Source organism: Balaenoptera acutorostrata, chromosome 2 (assembly GCF_949987535.1).
Source record: "Balaenoptera acutorostrata chromosome 2, mBalAcu1.1, whole genome shotgun sequence".
NCBI lineage: Eukaryota > Metazoa > Chordata > Mammalia > Artiodactyla > Balaenopteridae > Balaenoptera > Balaenoptera acutorostrata.
In genome coordinates, this window is record NC_080065.1 from 163,765,962 (window position 1) to 163,779,688 (window position 13,727).

At 37.3% G+C, this 13,727-nt stretch overlaps 2 protein-coding genes across 6 annotated transcripts in view; one reads left to right on the plus strand and one right to left on the minus strand.

Annotated features, from left to right (window-relative positions):
• Positions 1 to 13,727, minus strand: part of LOC130707369 (ELKS/Rab6-interacting/CAST family member 1-like) — a 467,400-nt gene that overhangs the window by 148,346 nt on the left and 305,327 nt on the right.
• LOC130707375 (glucocorticoid-induced transcript 1 protein-like) overlaps positions 1 to 13,727 on the plus strand; it is a 137,105-nt gene that overhangs the window by 41,067 nt on the left and 82,311 nt on the right. The gene's annotated exons all lie outside the window — the stretch shown is intronic.

A 13,727-nucleotide genomic window follows, 5' to 3' on the forward strand; every position in this document is an offset into this window, starting at 1 on the left:
TATAGTTTTAGGAATTATTTTCCTACAGAAATTAATGACTAGTAACTGTATTAGAAAATACAGGCATATCTCGTTTTACTGTGCTTTGCTTTACTATGCTTCTCAGATATTGTGTTTTTTTACAAATTGAAGGTTTTTGGCAATCTTGCATGGAGCAAGTCTATCGGCGTCCTTTTTCCAACAGCATTTGCTCACTTTATGTCTCTCGGTCACATTCTGGCAATTCTTTAAATATTTCAAACTTTTTCATTATTATTATATTTGTTATGGTGATCCATCATCAATGATCTTTTTTGTTACTATTGTAAAAAGATTATGACTTGCTGAAGGCTCAGATGATGATTAGCATTTTTTAGCAATAAAGTATTTTTAATTAAGGTATGTATATTGTTTTTTTAGGATGTAATGCCTTTGAACACTTTAATAGACTACAGTAATAGTATAAACATAAATTTTATATGCACTGGGAAACCAAAAATTTGTGTGACTCTCTTTATTGCGATATTTGCTTTATTGTGGTGGTCTGGAACCGAACCTGCAGTATCTCCGAGGTATGCTGGTATAAGTAATTTTTGAAGAAAAGCTTGTACAGTTCCTGGAAATAATTTATAAAGTATTAACACATGGCTAAGGAAATATATGTTAAAGGATATTTTTTCTGTTTAAAGCCAAAACTAAAATCCTTGAGAGAGAAATAGAAAATTTCCTGTTTGTCACACCTTCTCTATTTGTGGATCACAGCTTTTGACTTGAAGAGTTTTCCTTCCGTGTCAGAAAAAGATGTGAAAACATCTTAATTTATAATTTCTGAATTCTTGACCATATCTTTATAGCAGTAGTCGATTAGCATTATGAAGAATACGAAAAGTATAAGAGATGGTTATTGGCCTTAAAGAACTTACAGCATAGTTAGGAAGATAAGATGTAAATGTAAGAAAATTGGTAATAGAAGACAGAGTATTATTAGGTGTTAGATGAATGGAGCATTTAAATGTAAGGGAATTCAATGGAATGGGAACATTTTTGGCTTTGTGGGTTAGGGAAGTAGAAGGATTAGAGTTTCATGTCTGAAGAATGAGGAAAAGGGGAGAAAATTTTGGACATGATCTATGAGAATCTTCTCCAGTTTTGTAATTTTCTCAGGCAAGCTTGAAACCATAAAATTAGCTTCTTTATCATGCATCCTATCAATTTTGTCTGTGTAACATTTTATGTCACCCACTCCCAGTCTTTTGCTTTCCATTCTTTGTGAGGGAAAGGAAGAGTTTGAGATGGTATGCAGTGGGATTCTCAAGTAGAAAGTACTAGCAAAACTTAGAGATGTGGGCCTGCACACTTAGAAATGGTCACAGATAATTCAAAACTATCTTTCTGGAGGAGTTGGACTCCCAAGTGTGACAGAGTGTAGGTATAGAGTAAAGAAAGAAGGTCAAGAGATCAAGGACTTAGTTTTTAGAAATGCACACACGGGAAGGATAAAAAAATGAATGTATTCACCTGGTAGCAACAAGAAGAGAAAGGAGTTTAACATTTACTGACTGTGTACCATGTACTTTGTGTTTTTATACCCTGTGTTTCATTTAATTCTCACAAGAACATTATAAAATTACACGATGGGGAAGCAGAAGCTCAGGGAAGTTAAGTGACTTAGTATCCTAAACCTAGGAATTGTTGGAGCCAGGTTTCTAATACAGGTTAATTTGTCAGCCAATCTGAACTTCAATTTTATGGTGCTTTTAGGATAAATGGAATAGTGTGTGTGCATGTGTGTGTATCACCTAGTAGAGTAGTTGACACCATTCTTAAAAATGGTAGCTATTCTTTTTAGGTTAAAAAGAAACCCTACCCCTTATTGAATATATGCTTTATGCTGACACTCTCCAAAAACATTATCTTATTCATTCTTCACCAAAACTCTAACAAGAGGAGACAGAAAAAGAGCAAAAGCTAAGAGAAGAAATGAAATAGTCTTGCCTTAGAAACCAAAGTGAAAGTTGTTTTAAGAAAGGAAAAATTATTAACAGTATCAGGTGCTACCAACAGGTCATGGAAAATAGGGAGTAGATTTAGGGATTAGGGGCATATTGTCTTGGAGAGTGAAATATTGATAATATGTTAGAGAAGGAAGCTCAGCTATTTGGGAGTTAAGAAGAGAGTGATATGGTGATAGAAGATAAGGGCGCTGGGTAGGTTTCTTCACCACATCTCTTTCTTTATCTGCACAATGGGATTAATGAAACCTAACTCATGGTAATGTTGTGTGACTAAATAGGGTAATATTTGAAAGTGAATATGGCAATACACATGTTAGGTTATTAGTAGTAGATACAGACAGGCCCATTTGTAACATCTGCAGGATCTGGAGCAAATATAAATGTAGACCTACATACCATATACATACTAAGTTAAATTAACAAACTGTTACATAAAATTCCCCCAAAAGCCTGAGGTCCAGGGTAGGGGCTTCTCTTGCCTGGGTCTGCATGTAGATCGTCTATTTGAGAAACCTGACATTGATAGGAAGTCCAAATATAGGCCTCATTTTACATATGATACACTGAGGCTTAGAGAAGCTTAACTTGTACATGGTTATATAGCTAAATAAATATGAAGAGATCTGAATCCAGATTTGGCTGATTCCAAAGGTTTTGTGTTTTCTCCAGTTCCTCCCTGCCTCTCATAGTAATCACTAAAGTGTATAGCACTTGACCTAGTGCTTGCCTTACAAGCCTAAGAAATGGTCTTGCCCTGAAGCATTATTAGTTTAATTGAAGGTATAAGAGATGAACATATGAGATGGTTGTTATTGTCATGTCCATACCTCCTTGATTCATTCTTTAACTCTTGGGGAAGGAAGTAGATATTTTTATTTATTCAGTGGAAATTAGTAAACAGAAAGTGGTACAGTCATTGTGCTACAGATATTAAATACCTAGGCTGTCTGGCTTTAGTAGAGGAAATCTCTAGTATTTTCTACCTTTCATATTTCCATATTTCAGCTACCTTAATTATTGAGGGTTAGAATTTTTATTGCTTCATGTATTTATACATTGGGCCTTTTTAAAAGAAGTAGCATAGTGTTGTGGGAAAGACTGTGGACTTTAGAGACAGATCTTGTGTTCAAATCAAGGCCCAGGATTAACCAAGATGGCGGAGTAGAAGGACGTGCTCTCACTCCCTCTGGCGAGAGCACCAGAATCACAACTGGCTGCTGGACAATCATTGACAGGATGACCCTGGACTTCTCCAAGGAGGATACCCCACGTCCAAGGACAGAGGAGAAGCCACAGTGAGACGGTAGGAGGGGCGCAATCACAGTAATATCTAATCCCATAACTGCTGGGTGGGTGACTCACAGACTAGCAAACACTTATACCACAGAAGTCCACCCACTGGAGTGAAGGTTCTGAGCCCCACGTCAGGCTTCCCAACCTGGGGTTCCGGCAACGGGAGGAGGAATTCCTAGAGAATCTGACTTTGAAGCCTAGTGGGAATTGATTGCAGGACTTCGACAGGACTGGGGGAAACTGAGACCCCACTCTTGGAGGGCACACACAAAGTAGTGTGCGCATCGGGACCCAGGGGAAGGAGCAGTGACCCTGGGGGAGACTGAACGAGACCTACCTGCTGGTGTTGGGGGGTCTCCTGCAGAGGCAGGGGGTGGCTCTGTTTCACTGTGGGGACAAGGACTCTGGCAGCGGAGGTTCTGGGAAGTGTTCCTTGGCGTAAGCCCTCCCAGACTCTGCCATTAACCCCACCAAAGAGCCGAGGTAGGCTCCAGTGTTGGGTTTCCTCAGGCAAAACAACCAACAGGGAGGGAACCCAGCCCCACCCATCAGGAGTCAAGTGGATTAAAGTTTTACTGAGCTCTGACCACCACAGCAACAGTCAGCTCTACACACCACCAGAGCCTCCCATCAAGCCTCTTGGATAGCCTCAACCACCAGAGGGCAGACAGCAGAAGCAAGAAAAACTACAATCCTGCAGCCTGTGGACCAAAAACCACAGTTACAGAAAGATAGACAAGATGAAAAGGCAGAGGGCTATGTACCAGATGAAGGAACAAGAAAAAACCCCAGAAAAACAACTAAATGAAGTGGAGATAGAAAACCTTCCAGAAAAAGAATTCAAAATAATGATAGTGAAGATGATCCAGGACCTCTGAATAAGAATGGAGGCAAAGATTGAGAAGATGCAAGAAATGATTAACAAAGACCTAGAAGAATTAAAGAACAAACAAACAGAGATGACCAATACAATAACTGAAATGAAACCTACACTAGAAGGACTCAATAGCAGAATAACTGAGGCAGAAAAATGGATAAGTGACCTGGAAGACAGAATGGTGGAATTCACTGCTGCGGAACAGACTAAAGAAAAAAGAATGAAAAGAAATGAAGACAGCCTAAGAGACCTCTGGGAAAACATTAAACGCAACAACATTCACATTATAGGGGTCCCAGAAGGTGAAGAGAGAGAGAAAGGACCAGAGAAAATATTTGAAGAGATTATAGTCGAAAACTTCCCTAACATGGGAAAGGAAATAGCCACCCAAGTCCAGGAAGCGCAGAGAGTCCCATACAGGATAAACCCAAGGAGAAACACGCCGAGACACATAGTAATCAAAGTGGCAAAAATTAAAGACAAAGAAAAATTATTGAAAGCAGCAAGGGAAAAACGACAAATAACATACAAGGGAACTCCCATAAGGTTAACAGCTGATTTCTCAGCAGAAACTCTACAAGCCAGAAGGGAGTGGCATGATATACTTAAAGTGATGAAAGGGAAGAACCTACAACCAAGATTACTCTACCCGGCAAGGATCTCATTCAGATTTGATGGAGAAATCAAAAGCTTTACAGGGGCTTCCCTGGTGGCGCAGTGGTTGAGAATCTGCCTGCCAATGCAGGGGACACGGGTTCGAGCCCTGGTCTGGGAAGATCCCACATGCCACGGAGCGGCTGGGCCCGTGAGCCGCAATTGCTGAGCCTGCGCGTCTGGAGCCTGTGCTCCACAACAAGAGAGGCCACGACAGTGAGAGGCCTGCGCACCGCGATGAAGAGTGGCCCCCGCTTGCCACAACTGGAGAAAGCCCTCGCACAGAAACGAAGACCCAACACAGCCAAAAAATTAATATAAAAATAAATTAAAAAAAAAAAAAAAAAAAAAAAAAGCTTTACAGACAAGCAAAAGCTAAGAGAATTCAGCACCACCAAACCAGCTCTACAACAAATGCTAAAGGAACTTCTCTAAGTGGGAAACACAAGAGAAGAAAAGGACCTACAAAAACAAACCCAAAACAATTAAGAAAATGGTCATAGGAACATACATATCAATAATTACCTTAAACGTAAATGGATTAAATGCCCCAACCAAAAGACATAGACTGGCTGAATGGATACAAAAACAAGACCCATATATATGCTGTCTACAAGAGACCCACTTTAGACCTAGGGACACATACAGACTGAAAGTGAGGGGATGGAAAAAGGTATTCCATGCAAATGGAAATGAAAAGAAAGGTCGAGTAGCTATACTCATATCAGATAAAATAGACTTTAAAATAAAGAATTTTACAAGAGACAAGGAAGGACACTACATAATGATCAAGGGATCAATCCAAGAAGAAGATATAACAATTATAAATATATATGCACCCAACATAGGAGCACCTCAATACATAAGGCGACTGCTAACAGCTATAAAAGAGGAAATTGACAGTAACACAATCATAGTGGGGGACTTTAACACCTCACTTACACCAATGGACAGATCATCCAAAATGAAAATAAATAAGGAAACAGAAGCTTTAAATGACACAATAGACCAGATACATTTAATTGATATATATAGTACATTCCATCCAAAAACAGCAGATTACACGTTCTTCTCAAGTGCGCACAGAACATTCTCCAGGATAGATCACATCTTGGGTCACAAATGAAGCCTCAGTAAATTTAAGAAACTTGAAATCATATCCAGCATCTTTTCTGACCACAACACTATGAGATGAGAAATGAATTACAGGGAAAAAAGCGTAAAAAAGACAAACACATGGAGGCTAAACAATACGTTACTAAATAACCAAGAGATCACTGAAGAAATCAAAGAGGAAATAAAAAAATACCTAGAGACAAATGACAATGAAAACACGACGACCCAAAACCTATGGGATGCAGCTAAAGCAGTTCTAAGAGGGAAGTTTATAGCTATACAAGCCTACCTAAAGAAACAAGAAAAATCTCAAGTAAACAATCTAACCTTACACCTAAAGAAACTAGAGAAAGAAGAACAAACAAAACCCAAAGTTAGCAGAAGGAAAGAAATCATAAAGATCAGAGCGGAAATAAATGAAATAGAAACAAAGAAAACAATAGCAAAGATCAATAAAACTAAAAGTTGGTTCTTTGAGAAGATAAACAAAATTGATAAGCCATTAGCCAGACTCATCAAGAAAAAGAGGGAGAGGACTCAAATCAATAAAATCAGAAATGAAAAAGGAGAAGTTACAACAGACACCGCAGAAATACAAAGCATCCTAAGAGACTACTACAAGCAACTTTATCCCAATAAAATGGACAACCTGGAAGAAATGGACAAATTTTTAGAAAGGTATAACCTTCCAAGACTGAACCAGGAAGAAACAGAAAATATGAACAGACCAATCACAAGTAAAGAAATTGAAACTGTGATTAAAAATCTTCCAACAAACAAAAGTCCAGGACCAGATGGCTTCACAGGTGAATTCTATCAAACATTTAGAGAAGAGCTAACACCTATCCTTCTCAAACTCTTCCAAAAAATTGCAGAGGAAGGAACACTCCCAAACTCATTCTATGAGGCCACCATCACCCTGATCCCAAAACCAGACAAAGACACTACAAAGAAAGAAAATTACAGACCAATATCACTGATGAATATAGATGCAAAAATCCTCAACAAAATACTAGCAAACAGAATCCAACAACACATTAAAAGGATCATACACCATGATCAAGTGGGATTTATCCCAGGGATGCAAGAATTCTTCAATATACGCAAATCAATCAATGTGATATACCATATTAGAAATTGAAGAATAAAAACCATATGATCATCTCAATAGATGCAGAAAAATCTTTTGACAAAATTCAACACCCATTTATGAAAAAAACTCTCCAGAAAATGGGCGTAGAGGGAACCTACCTCAACATAATAAAGGCCATATATGACAAACCCACAGCAAACATCATTCTCAATGGTGAAAAACTGAAAGCATTTCCTCTAAGATCAGGAACGAGACAAGGATGTCCACTCTCACCACTATTATTCAACATAGTTCTGGAAGTCCTAGCCACGGCAATCAGAGAAGAAAAAGAAATAAAGGGAATACAAATTGGAAAAGAAGAGGTAAAACTGTCACTGTTTGCGGATGACATGATACTATACATAGAGAATCCTAAAACTCCCACCAGAAAACTGCTAGAGCTAATTAATGAATATGGTAAAGTTGCAGGATACAAAATTAATGCACAGAAATCTCTTGCATTCCTATACACTGATGATGAAAAATCTGAAAGAGAAATTATGGAAACACTCCCATTTACCATTGCAACAAAAAGAATAAAATACCTAGGAATACACCTACCTAGGGAGACAAAAGACCTGTATGCAGAAAACTATAAGACACTGATGAAAGAAATTAAAGATGATACCAACAGATGGAGAGATATACCATGTTCTTGGATTGGAAGAATCAACATTGTGAAAATGACTATACTACCCAAAGCAATCTACAGATTCAATGCAATCCCTATCAAATTACCAATGGCATTTTTTACGGAACTAGAACAAATCATCTTAAAATTTGTATGGAGACACAAAAGACCCTGAATAGCCAAAGCAGTCTTGAGGCAAAAAAATGGAGCTGGAGGAATCAGACTCCCTGACTTCAGACTATACTACAAAGCTACAGTAATCAAGACAATATGGTACTGGCACAAAAACAGAAACATACATCAGTGGAACAAGATAGAAAGCCCAGAGATTAACCCACGCACCTATGGTAAACTAATCTATGACAAAAGAGGCAAAGATATACAATGGAGAAAAGACAGTCTCTTCAATAAGTGGTGCTGGGAAAACTGGACAGCTACATGTAAAAGAATGAAATTAGAACACTCCCTAACACCATACACAAAAATAAACTCAAAATGGATTAGAGACCTAAATATAAGACTGGACACTATAAAACTCTTAGAGGAAAACATAGGAAGAACACTCTTTGACATAAATCACAGCAAGATCTTTTTTGATCCACCTCCTAGAGAAATGGAAATAAAAACAAAAATAAACAAATGGGACCTAATGAAACTTCAAAGCTTTTGCACAGCAAAGGAAACCATAAACAAGACGAAAAGACAACCCTCAGAATGGGAGAAAATATTTGCAAACGAATCAACGGACAAAGGATTAATCCCCAAAATATATAAACAGCTCATTCAGCTCAATATTAAAGAAACAAACACCCCAATCCAAAAATGGGCAGAAGACCTAAATAGACATTTCTCCAAAGAAGACATACAGACGACCACGAAGCACATGAAAAGATGCTCAACATCACTAATTATTAGAGAAATGCAAATCAAAACTACAATGAGGTATCACCTCACACCAGTTAGAATGGGCATCATCAGAAAATCTACAAACAACAAATTCTGGAGAGGGTGTGGAGAAAAGGGAACCCTCTTGCACTGTTGGTGGGAATGTAAATTGATACAGCCACTATGGAGAACAATATGGAGGTTCCTTCAAAAACTAAAAATAGAATTACCATATGACCCAGCAATCCCACTACTGGGCATATACCCAGAGAAAACCGTAATTCAAAAAGACACATGCACCCAAATGTTCATTGCAGCACTATTTACAATAGCCAGGTCATGGAAGCAACCTAAATGCCCATCAACAGACGAATGGATAAAGAAGTTGTGGTACATATATACAATGGAATATTACTCAGCCATAAAACGGAACGAAATTGAGTCATTTGTTGAGACGTGGATGGATCTAGAGACTGTCATACAGAGTGAAGTAAGTCAGAAAGAGAAAAACAAATATCGTATATTAACGCATGTATGTGGAACCTAGAAAAATGGTACAGATGAGCAAGTTTGCAGGGCAGAAGTTGAGACACAGATGTAGAGAACGGACATATGGACACAAAGGGGGGAAAACTGCGGTGGGGTGGGGATGGTGGTGTGCTGAATTGGGCGATTGGGATTGACATGTATACACTGATGTGTATAAAATTGATGCCTAATAAGAACCTGCAGTATAAAAAAACAAACAAACAAAACAACTAATACTAAACTTTCATTGGGTTATTTGTATGGAAATATGTTAATATAAATGTTTCAGACATTACATGAAATTTCTAAAAATCTTGTATTGTGGGGAAATATGTATGGAAATATGTTAATATAAATGTTTCAGACATTATATGAAATTTCAAATCAAGGCCCAATGTGAGGGAACTTTCTGGGATAATGGAATTGTTGTATATCTTGATAGAGATTTTGGTTACATGGGTGGATGTATTTATTAGAACTTAGGCAAGTATACACTTGTGCATTCTAACATATAACTTAACTTTTAAAATATAGAATATAAATACTGAAAACTACTTAAGATGTTTAGAGGTGAAGGATACTGCTGTCTGCAACTTACTTTGAAATGAATAAAAAGAAGATCAATAGATGATAGACAGGTGAATATATATGTGATGAAGCAAACGTAGCAAAATGTTAAATATAGATTCTAAGTGTTGGCTTTCTGAGTATGCACTGAGAAGTTTTTTCAACTATTGTATTTGTTTGAATTTTTAAAATAAAGTGTTGGGGGTGAAATCATGGCCCATTGAATTAACTGTTATGTATCTCACAGTTCAGTTTCCTTTTTTACAAATTGCAGTTAATAATACCCAGGTTGAACATACACATATTTATTCTAAGGACTAAAAGAGACAGCGACACATTTTTGAGGCCAATGGGGAGATGGATAATTGCCAGTTTTTTTTGTTTTTTTTTTGTTTTTTGTTTTTTTTTTAATTGCATGCCAGTGAGTTTATTTATTTCTTTATTTTTGGCTGTGTTGGGTCTTCGGTTCGTGCGAGGGCTTTCTCTAGTTACAGCAAGTGGGGGCCACTCTTCATCGCGGTGCAGGGACCGCTCTTCATCGCGGTGCGCGGGCTTTTCACTATCGCGGCCCCTCCCGTTGCGGGGCACAGGCTCCAGACGCGCAGGCTCAGTAGTTGTGGCTCACGGGCCCAGCTGGTCCGTGGCATGTGGGATCTTCCCAGACCAGGGCTCGAACCCGCGTCCCCTGCATTAGCAGGCAGATTCTCAACCACTGCGCCACCAGGGAAGCCCAATTGCCAGTTTATTAGACTAATCTCTGTAGCTTAATAGAAAAACTGAAAACCATTTGTAGAATTTGATGTTACTTTATTACATTAACCCTGCTGATACAACCTTTTTTAAACAAGTTTATTACTGACACTTAAAACTGAACTTGTAGTTAAGGTTACTATAATCAGACAGTAGCATTTCCTCAGTTTTCACCCCACAGTCCAAAGTATAAATCTTCATCTGTGGACAGATACGAAATCTACATGTGAATGTGTTTTTAAATGATAAAGTAACATATGCTCTTTGTAAAGTGGTCAAACAATAAAAGTAATATAGAGTAATAATCAAAGGTGTTTCCTCTGACTTCCCAGGTATAGTAATGATTAGAGCTGTTAACAAATATTCTCATCCTCTCTCCTTGGCATATGATAAGATTATACTTCTCTGCCCACTTGAAGTTAAGTGTGGCCATGAGACTTGCTTTGGGAAGAAGCTTTAAAGAGCTGGTGCACCAAAACTAGACAAGTAACACCACAAGAAAGAAAATTACAGGCCAGTATCCCTGATGCATATCAATGTAAAAGTCCTCAGTGTAATATTAGCAAATCAAGTTCAACAATACATTAAAAGGATCATACACCATGATCAAGTGGGATTTATTCCAGGGATGCAAGGATGGTCCAACATCTACAAATCAGTCATTTTGGTACACTACATTAACAAAATGAAGGATAATAATTATACAGTCATCTCAATAGATACAGAAAAAGCATTTGACAAAATTCAACATCTCTCAACAAAGTGTGTATGAAGAGAACATACCTCAACATAATGTAGGCTGTATATAACAAGACCACAGCTAACATCATACTCAATGATGAAAAATTGAAAGCATTTCCTCTACGATCAGGAACAAGACAGGGATGCCGAATCTTGCCACTTTTATTTGACATGGTACTGGAAGTCTCACCCAGAGCAATTAGGGAAGAAAAATAAATAAAAGGCATCCAAATTGGAAAGGAAGAATTAAAACTGTCACTATTTGCAAATGACAATTTACTATATATAGAAAACCCTAAAGACTCCACCAGAAAACTGTTAGAATTAATAGATGAATTTGGTAAACTTGCAGGATACAAAATCAAGATACAGAAATCTGTTGCATTTCTATACACTAATATCAAACTATCAGAGAAAGTAAGAAAACAATTCATTTACAGTTGCATCAAAAATAACAAAATATCTAGGAATAAATTCAACCAAGAAGGTAAAAGACCTGTATGCTGAAAACTATAAGACATTGATGAAATAAATTAAAGAAACAAATAAGTGGAAAGATATTTCATGCTCATGGATTGGAAGTATAAATATTGTTAAAATCTCCATACTATTCAACGCAATCTACAGATTCAGTGCAATCCCTATCAAAATTCCAATGGCATTTTCACAGAACTCACACAATTCTGAAATTTGAATGGAACCACAGAAGACCCATAGCCAAAGCAATCTTGAGAAAGAACAAAGCTGGAGGCATCGTACTCCCTGATCTGAAATTATGTTACAAAGCTGTAGTAATCAAAACCGTATAGGCATAAAAACAGGCACATAGATCAATGGAACAGAATAGGGAGCCCAGAATTAAACCCACGTATATATGGTCAATTAATTTATGACAAAGGAGCCAAGAATATACAATGGGAAAAGGATAGTCTCTTCAGTAAATGGTGTTGGGAAAACTGGACAACCACATGCAAAAGAATGAAACTGAGCCACTGTCTTACACCATACACAAAAATTAACTCAAAACGGATTCAGGATGTTCAACATATGCAAATCATTGTGATAACACCACAGCAACAAAAGAGAAGACAGAAATCACATGTTCATCTCAATGGATGCCGAAAAAGCATTTGATAAAATTCAACATTCATTCATGGTAAAAAAAAAAAAAAACTCACCAAAAACGGTATAGGAGGAATATATCTCAACATAATAAAAGCTATGTATGACAAACCCACAGCCAATATAATACTCAACAGTGAAAAGCTGAAAGCCTTCCCTGTAAAATCTGGCACAAGACAAGGATGCCCACTGCCACCACTTCTATTCAATGCAGTATCGGAAGTCCTGGCCACACCATTCAGACAAGAAAAAGAAATAAAAGGTATCCAAATTGGAAGGGAAGAGGTAAAATTGTCATTATATGCAAATGACATGATACTTTATGTAGAAAACCCTAAAGACTCCACACAAAAACTATTAGAACTGATAAACCAAATAAGCAGGGTAGCAGGGTACAAGATTAATATACAGAAATCCGTTGCATTTCTTTACATTAACAGTGAAATATCAGAAAGGGAAAGTAAAAGAAAAATTCCATTTAAGATCACATCCAAAAAAGAAAAAAATACCTAGGAATAAAACTGACCAAGGAAGTGAAAGACTTATGTGCTGAGAACAATAAAACATTGATTAAGGAAACTGAAGGTGATTCAAAGAATTGGAAAGGTGTCCCAGGCTCTTGTATTGGAAGAATTAATATCATTAAAATGTCCATACTACCCAGAGCAATCTACAGATTTAATGTGATCCCTGTCATATTACCCGTGACATTTTTCACAGAATTATAACACATAATACTAAAATTTATATGGAACCACAAAGGACCCAGAATTGCCAAAGCAATCCTGAGGAAAAAGAACAAAGGTGTAGCCATAACCCTCCCAGACTTCACACAATACTGCAGTGCTACAGTAGTCAAAAAAGTTTGGTACTGGCACACAAACAGGCATATGAATCAATAGAGAGCAGAATAGAGAGCCCAGAAATAAACCCACACACCTACGGTCAATTATATCTTTGACAAAGGAGGCAAGAATATACAATGGAGAAAAGACAGTTCTCTTCAGCAAGTGGTGTTGGGAAACTTGGACAGCCACATGTAAATCAATGAAGTTAGAACACTCCCTCACACCATACACAAAACTAAATTTGAAATGGCTTAAAGACTTAAATATAAGATGTGACGCCATAAAACTCATAGAAGAGAATATAGGCAAAACATTTTCTGAAATAAATCACACCAATGTTTTCTTAGGTCAATCTCTCTAGGGGCAAAAGAAATAAAATCAAAAATAAACAAATGGGACCTAATGAAACTTAAAAGCTTTGCACCGCAAAAGAAACAATAAGGAAATAAAAAGACAACCTATGGAATGGGAGAAAATATTTGCAAATGATGTGACCAACAGAGGCTTAATTTCCAAAATATACAGACACTCATACAACTCAATAACAAAAAAACAAACAACCCAATCAAAAAATGGGCAGAAGACCTAA